Source organism: Pinus tabuliformis, chromosome X (assembly GCF_031772625.1).
Source record: "Pinus tabuliformis cultivar Carrire ecotype Pingquan chromosome X, CPIR1, whole genome shotgun sequence".
In the NCBI taxonomy this organism is placed as follows: Eukaryota; Viridiplantae; Streptophyta; class Pinopsida; order Pinales; family Pinaceae; genus Pinus; species Pinus tabuliformis.
The window spans coordinates 1,442,657,193-1,442,665,939 of record NC_142308.1 but is presented as its reverse complement, the minus strand read 5'-3'; positions in this window follow the sequence as shown (position 1 = coordinate 1,442,665,939).

Sequence of the window (8,747 nt, the reverse complement as noted above, 5' to 3'; positions counted from 1 at the left end):
AGGCCATCCAGCCAAAAATTTCCCAAAAGCATCCCAGAAAAATTTTGCTTGAAAAAGCCACCATAGATCTACATGGTGGGAAGGAGCACAAACGGAACATTACACTGTCATTAAAGAAGAATACTCTAGAGAAAACTCTGAATCACAAGAAATTAGGCAAAAGAGAAACAACTCTCAAGACAAGCAGGGAGAAAGCCCCGCTCAACAAATCAACAGTTATGAGGATTTGAATATCGCAAAAAATAAATCTTCATTTAACAGCAAAGCAGATCTCCTAGACCAAACTTCTTCTCTGATTATCTTCAAAAGGACGAACACAATAGATCGCAAAGCCAAGATACCAATGTCCCAAGAACCAGAAGAGATGAAGGAGATACAAGATAAAGGAAGTTGGAAGACCGTAGAGAAAAAAAAGAAAGCTACAGCCCCAATCTCGCTAAGAAAGATGAGGAGCTAGATAATTAAAAACTAAGAAAATTATAGGTCCGATAGACCAATTTGGTCTTAGTGGATGTTAACCACCAACATCATCATCATCAAGAAATTAAGAATTTGAATTTCTTAATCAAATCATGAAAGGGAATGGATCTCATGTAATATACATGTTAACACTACATGATAATAATAAAAGTAATCTACCTCTGATGGTCAATTCAACTCATATTTATTGTTAGAAATTGTAACAACTCCCGCATGAGGAGTCGGCTAAAATTAAAGAGTTAGTTAACTGAGTGTTGAGTGTTGAGCGTTGAAGAGTTAAGTCAAGTCGAGTTAAGTGATAGAGGACTTTTAGCATGTGGTTTCATTTCAAGATATTTTAGGCAAGTCGTTAATTGGAAAAGGTTAAATACCCTTCGTGGGGTTCACTGTAAGAATCAAGTTTTGTGCGATCAATAGAAGCGCCGCAGCTCGTGCGATTTGTGTTTTGTCTCCTCTACCTTTCCAACAAATTGGAACCACAGTGAGGTTACAAAGATTTAGTGAGAGCGGATCAATTGTAATCTGTGAGAGAGAAGAGAGATAATGTTTCCTCTTGTTTGATATATAATGCTCCTTACAGTGGTATTCAAGGCGTTATAATTCTCTTAGGCTTAGCATAGAGATGCATTAGAGGTCAAAGAAGAGGCAGAGATTATTTCCATGGTTATAGAGGTTTAGGCCGCAGCTAAGGATCTAATAAGTCTAGCAGAAGACAAAGAAGAAATCAAGGGTGATTCGTGTAGCTTTAATCTGCTACCACATCCTATGTTTACAGGTGAATATTTTGATCATTGGGTTATCAAGATGCTGACTTTTGTTAGAGCTAAAGAGTTAACTGAATACAGATCAAATAACCCATATGATGAAGTATGTGATTCTTTAGCATTGACTTTTATAAAGCAGGCATTGGATGAGAAGTGTTTGTGTAACGTAGAAAAAGCTACAACTTCTAAGTAAGCATGGAAGTTCCTGGGGAACTAGAGTTTGGTGCAAGGGGGAGCGACATGCAACATAAGGTTATCTCACAAGAAAAGAAGTCAACTACATATATGAGAGTAGATTAGCAAGACTCTGAGAGGAAAACAAAGTTTGCAGAATCCCACTCAAAAGTGGATGATGATTTTCAATACCATAAAATTGAAACCCATTATGCAAGCATGCATATAGATGAAGAAAATGCAAAAAAAATTGCATAGAGAGAAGTAAGAGCCTGTTTTTGTGAAGCATATAAAGAGCATGTTAATGCTTAAGGAATCCATTGTAATATGGATGATGCAAATGATTATGAATCCCACTATAATGAGACACATGTGGATGATGACTGCAAAGTGAGATATGAATTAATGAATCCCACCACAATTGGTGGATTTGGTGAAGTTCAAATTTCCAATGAAATTGACAATAAGCACATGCATATTTGAATATCCCACCATAGTGTGGATGAAGATTATGTTGATAATATATGTGGTTTCTTTTTTGAAACACGTTTTAATTGTGACGATATGATAAGCACCATATTTGATGAAGAATTAGAGGTTGAAGTTGCCACTATAGCAGCAAGATATGATGCAGTTGGAACTGCTAATGAAGCAATATGTGATCTAGCAACAGTTGATGGTCAAGAACATGAAAAAGTGATTGAAGAATTTCTTATGAAAATATCCACTAACAACATAATAAAGGAACATAATTTCAGTGAAGTTGAAAAGAAGGCAGAGACGGAAGAGGTAGCGCAGGAAGCTTTCACTAAAGAGCATAATAAATATGTTTTTAACATTGTTTTTGAATATGCAGGTGTTCACAATAGCATGAGCAAAAAAGTTGAAAACAAGGTTGTTAATAAATTTGATGCAGATTTGAAGCTCATTTAAGAATGGATTTAGAAACCAATAGAACAAACTAATGCGGGTCTTAAAGCAACATCTGGAATAAAAAAACTTGAATGAAAATGGTGAATTGATTTTGAGTGTGCAGATTATAGGAAAAAACAGAAATACCTGATGATGAAAGTGAAAAGAATGATATGAAAGACAAAGAAGAATGCATTGAAACCATCTTTTAGCAATAGAGTCAAGAAGAGATAAGATTTTGCTGTCAAGAATTATGGCAGAAAACGAGTTAGGAATATGAAGCGCAAAAAGCAGAGAAAAGAAGATAGTTTGAAAATGCAATGTTGTGGCAGTAGTCCATGATTGAACGAATATTTGAAGAGGAAGTTGTAGAAGACATGATCCAATTGTTTTTAGAACAAGTTCAAGACAAGTGAAAGAAAAATTGCAGCGACAACAAGTGAATAAAGCCTACGTCAAGAAAGTTGAACAAAGAATGAAGCAATTTCGAGGATATAAAATTTGGAAGAATAGAAAAAGAAAATGCAAAATTTTGAAACTCTTGAGTCATTGTAAGCCTAGCTGAGACATAGACCAACATTCATGTTCTAGTGATAATTTATTCAAATTTTATTGTAAGTTTAACAGTGATATTGAGTCATACAATCGTAATTAAGGGGGAGTGTTAGAAATTGTAATTAGTCCCGCATGAGGAGTTGGCTAAAATTAAAGAGTCAGTTAACTGAGTGTTGAATGTTGAAGCGTTGAGGCAAGTCGAGTTAAGTGATAGACAAATTTTAGGGTGTGGTTGCATGTCAAGGTATTTTAGGCAAGTCCCTAGTTGGAAAAGGTTAAATACCCTTCATCGGGTTCATTGTAAGAATAATTTTTTGTGTGATCAATACAAAAACAACAACTCATGTGATTTTTGTTTTGTCTCATCTTCCTTTCCAACATTCATCTCACCCAAAAATTACCCTCATAAATGACACAAATGGTAAAGATTACACTTAGGATTAGGGCCTCCTTTACTATATTCCACTCCATGCCTTTCCATCAAAGGCTTTCCGCCTATATTCATCTCTCTCCGTTTATGTAAGAGAACAATAACAACAAACACATCCAATAATACCGACTACACCATAATACAACACCAAATTCAAAGAAACTTAAAAGAACATCCAAGCGAACAAAATAATCGAAGGGGAGCGTTCTCGAATCCACAAAACGAATAATTCAAAAAGCAGAGACGAGAGAATTTGGGAGCAGGAAGAGTTTAATGAGAGACATATTATATTGTGTTGTTGCAACAATCACATTCTCTGTACCGTTTCAACGTCATCCTCCGAAGTCGGATCCACTCATTCATAATTCCCAACGGTCAATAAACATTCCAATTAAAATCCAGTAAACTAGCATTTGCACCAGATGTTGCAAAGGAAACGCCGTAAGGCATAAATTGAAGAACACAAATACAACAAAAAATAGTTTGATAAAGAATAAGAATATATTGAACACTAAAATCAATGCCCCATTAACTGGAACCACTTAGTAGACATATCTATCAACATTAGGATTATACACAATGATCAAGAAATTTCCCATGTACAAACAACACCTTCCACAAAAACCTTTTGTCACATCCACATTTTAAAAAATGCCTTGGAAAGTGATTGGAATCTCCCATATTTCCTTCTTCATTATGCAAATGAATCTTCCATATTGCTATTTTCATCATGAGTATTGTTAGTCCATTGTTGTAAAGTGTTAGTGTGTTAAATTCAATACTATAAGTTCAACAAGCGAGAAACATTCCTCAATTAGAATAATATGTATTTTTCTCTCAACCATGCATAAAATGAATTGTTAAAGAACAAGATATCATTTTAGTTTTGTATTCTAAGAATATACTAAAGCTTTAGGAAGCTTGATAAAAGAGTTGTATACAATAAAGGATTATTGAAGAATTTGAAAAGGATGACTAAAGAATTTGAGAAGGAACAATTGTGTACATTAAGAGATCAACTAAAGAATTAAAATTTGAACATTAGATGAAATGAGTATTTAAATTAGAACTTCTCATAAAAAATTCTTAACTTGTGAGGTAGGATATCAAATTTCAACCCTACATAGAATGACCTTGTTTAATAATAAAATACCATTTTAGTTTTCCAACCCAGGAACATATTAAGGTTCTTAGGAAGCTTATAAAACAATTATGTACTTTAAGAGATCCTCGAAGAATTTGGGAAGGACCAAAAGAGCAAGTTGTTCCACATAAATGTCAGTTACTTTATGTATAGAGTTTCCAACATGATAGGAAACATGTATGTACAGAGTTTCTCTTTTGTGATTTCTTCAATTATTTCCAGGATTAGCTCTCAAAATAACTAAACTATTGTAACAAATTTACTTTAGAATAATTGAATAAGAAACACAATAATTCACAAAAATACAATCCTAACACACATAAACACATTGAATTGTTTATTCCATCTAGTTCAATGTGAATTTAGACATGGAGGTTTTCAACTAAAGATAAATATACTATTCCATTGAGACTTCAAGCCAACAACAACTTAACTCCACATTCTATTCTAGGAGAAAATCTTGTTGGAGAGAATCTCTCATATCCAACTAAGATTCAACAACCTCCACAATAATAGACAAGGCATATATGTGTAGATAATGAGGAATACTCATTAGGCACACCAACAACGACTATTGAAAAATAATAAACCAGCTAGCGAGCACTAGAGTCATATTTTCTAAGAAAACGAAGATTGTCATTCAATATTTCATAATTTAAGCTGCCGTGATTTTGCTTGTGACAAACATGAAGCACCGAAGCTCCTATTTTGAAGTATACGACTCATAAAGTTTGTTTCAAATATCACTTTAAGACTAGGATGCCTCTAGAATAAAAAAATATAATATTGAACAATTTGTAAGGGTCCAAAGAACAATTTGGAGATAGCTAGTGAAATTTTAGAAAATTCCAATATGGTGATGATGATAAAGATAATGAAAAAAAGAACATCCATTAACACTTATATGATCTATCCTAACTTAAAAAACAAAAATAAAAAAAACAATTGAGATTTTTTAATACATTGTATCCTACCATAAACATCATATATTAAATGCTATAAAAGCATTTTTGGAAGTGAATATAAACATAAATATCAAATTTGTATAAGAATATCATGCCTAAAATATACCGCATTGTTTTCATAAAATTGAGTTTCAATTCTTGGTTCTATGAGACGTTCATAGGAGTGTAGGTGTTGAGTAGAAGTTGAGATTCAAGTATTGATTCCATGCTTTCCCGCCTCTGCAGAAAACTCTTGTACCAATGAGCAGATAGTTTGGGATAACGCTTCAAATTGTCATTGAAGTCCACATAATGAAGACCAAAACGCCAAGTGTAACTACTCAAAACTTCAAAGTCATTTAAGTCCACATAATGAAGACCAAATTGCCAAGTGTAACCACTCAAAACTTCAAAGTCATCTAGGAAAGACCATATAAAGTATCCACAGATGTCTGACCCATTTCTGCCACAATGAATAAACGTTTTATTTCTGAGAGATATTCATCATTTCACAAATTCCTGCCACAATGAATAAACGTTTTATGTTTCAGAAATGGTATACCTTATTGCTGCAAGCACATACTGAAGGACCTCTTGATGGAGATCCATCCTAAATTGGTCATTCAAAGCCTCAGAAAGGGGAATAGAAGAATTATTAGGCTCTGAAAATCCTGTCCAGACATGAAAGCTGATATTGTAAGTCCAAAACAAATAATTAGATGGTCAACAACTGGCATACCCTAAAATGATCTCTGCTACAAATTTAAGCATGAGGTAAATATTTTTCTGCCAGGATATAAACATACTTAGAACATACTGTTTAAAATTTATAAAAAGTTTAGTCGAATTTTTGGATTCTATTTGTCTCTCAGTTTGGAATTATGTTTCTAAATTAAGGCATAGTTTAAATCCAAAATTTCTATCGAACTGTAAAAATCTACATACTCATATTTATAAAAAGCTCCTGCTAAAAAGAAGAAGAAAATATATGATTATAATAGGACATGTGATTCTTCAAAATCTTCTTACATCAAAGCTGATGGGAATTCCATCTCGTTTCACTGCATTCATCAAGTAGTACAGAATAGCCATAAAATGTTCTTAATACCAATGTTCTTGCAATGTATCACTTTTGAATTTAAAATAACATAAAACTACAATGGATCAAAACCATTTTCCTTTATGATTTGAAGACAGTAACGTTTTTCTTCATAGATTTAAGGAGGCCAAGTTGAAAGGCTGTTAGAAGATGAGATTTATTGAGTTAAATCTATTTGTGAGAATCACTCTCGTACCTGCAGTTCCAATGGACATATCTTGAGCATAGTCTCTTGACATAAGTTCACCATTTCTTGGAACATCAAAACAATACCTGGTAACATAGTGATCGACACCAATGAAGTCCAATGACACTTGTAACTTTTGAGCCTGTTCCTTTGTAAATGAAGGTAATCGAGAACCCACTATATTCCTCATGCTCCCTGGATAGTCTCCAGAAACAAATGGGTCTAAAAGGCTGGATTTTGGAAAAAGAAATTAATTCAGGGTGGTTGTTTGCCCTCAACCAAACAAAAGTACACCTATTTGCATCCACTTCAACAATATAGCTATTAATTATTTGAATCACTACGAAAACTGATCTGAAAATTGAATGTACTTGTTTAAGGGTGCAAGGTATCCATTCTCAATAATTTCAACTGTGAGCTAGACACTCCAAATGACCTCTAAAAATGTATAAACTTCTTATTTCTTATACAGAGATAGACTGTAGGGGCATTCACCAGACATGTCACCTATAAAAAGAGGATGAGTTCCAGAGGCTACTTGGCCCTCTATAGGCTTTGCCTAAAGAAATAACAAAGTAAACACTTAGAAGTCTCTGACATACACATACTTGAAGTTTAAGGTCTTGCGGAATAAGACAAGTAACTTTCGGCAGCTAAACATGTGTTTATGTGTGTATGCAAGTTATATTTATTTGCTGTTTAATACGTTATATCAGTTTTGTTTAGCATATCATCTTCAACAAATAAAGACATCAAAATGATAAAGCAGTTCACCCCGCCCTCTGGGCTACATCTGCTGGACCAAACCTCTCCAACTAGGCTTGTCCTCTTGTATTAAAATTGCTACAAAGGCTAATACAAAAATATGGGTGTCTCAAAGAATAGATCTGACTGTAAATACAGAATCAGAAGATAGGAATTAGCCAAACAAGCTCTTTCCCAAACACTAAACAATGAATTTTGTACCTTATACAGTACTTTCCCCAATTGGCCGTTGTGGCCCTTTGAACTTGCATGGAGAACCTCGAGGTGAAGATTACCTCAATTGGTTATGAAACTTCTGCCATTAGACTCAGAAGGTCGAAAATAGTAGACATAGGCTTTTGAATCACCGAAAATGGATGAATATAGCCCCCAAACAGCTCCTGCACTGAAATGGCCCTAGTGGCCCTGAAAGCTTCCCTGAAGCAAAACAGTGAAAAGAATGCCCCAAAAGGAAAAACGAGCTGTAGAAATGGATTCAGAATGCTGAAAACCTTCAGGAATGACCTTCGTTCCACATTCAATGGCTGCACAATTCCCAGTCCAGCTCCCACACTGATTTGGCCCTAGTGGCTCCTCGAACTTCCATGAAGCAAAAACATCTGCAAATGACCTCAAATGTCTGTGAAACCTATGCCAATGGCTTCAGAAGGTCCAAAATACCCAAAATCAAAAAAAAAAATTCATCCAAAACTGACTTTCCTAGCCAAAGTTATGGCCATTTAAAGTTTCTCCAGTTTGCCCCTAGAAAAACTCCAGCTAATTTTAGTTAACTCCAGTTAGCTTCGCCAATTATGGCGGGTCCGCCAAATTTTGCGCTCCTGCCAAAATTCCGCCAACTTAACTGCAGTTACATTTAATGTTTGGTGCTTGCCTCGGATTTCGTGCGAGGTAGAATATTCCTTTTTTTAATTTTTTATTGAAAAATTAAAATTTCTAATGTTATGGACAAATTCTTCTTTTTGCCATAACTTCCTCATACGGCGACCGTTTTTTGAACCGTTTGCGGCACCAGAATTGGGAAGACGAGAAATTTCCAGTCATTCAACTTTGAACCAGTTCTAAGCACTTTAAATTTTGAGCATTTTACGACACTTAGGACATGAGCACCTGATCACACCTCCCAAATGAGAAGGCTTTTGGTCCCCAAAAGCTCACTGAATCTCTGAACTGAACTGTACAGCAATTGAGGAACAAAAATATCCTCTTCCATTCAGCCAAAAGAACATACTGATGCCAAAATGTCCTGCCTTATCAGCTGTCGTCATGGCGAATGTTGCTACATAAACCAAGTAT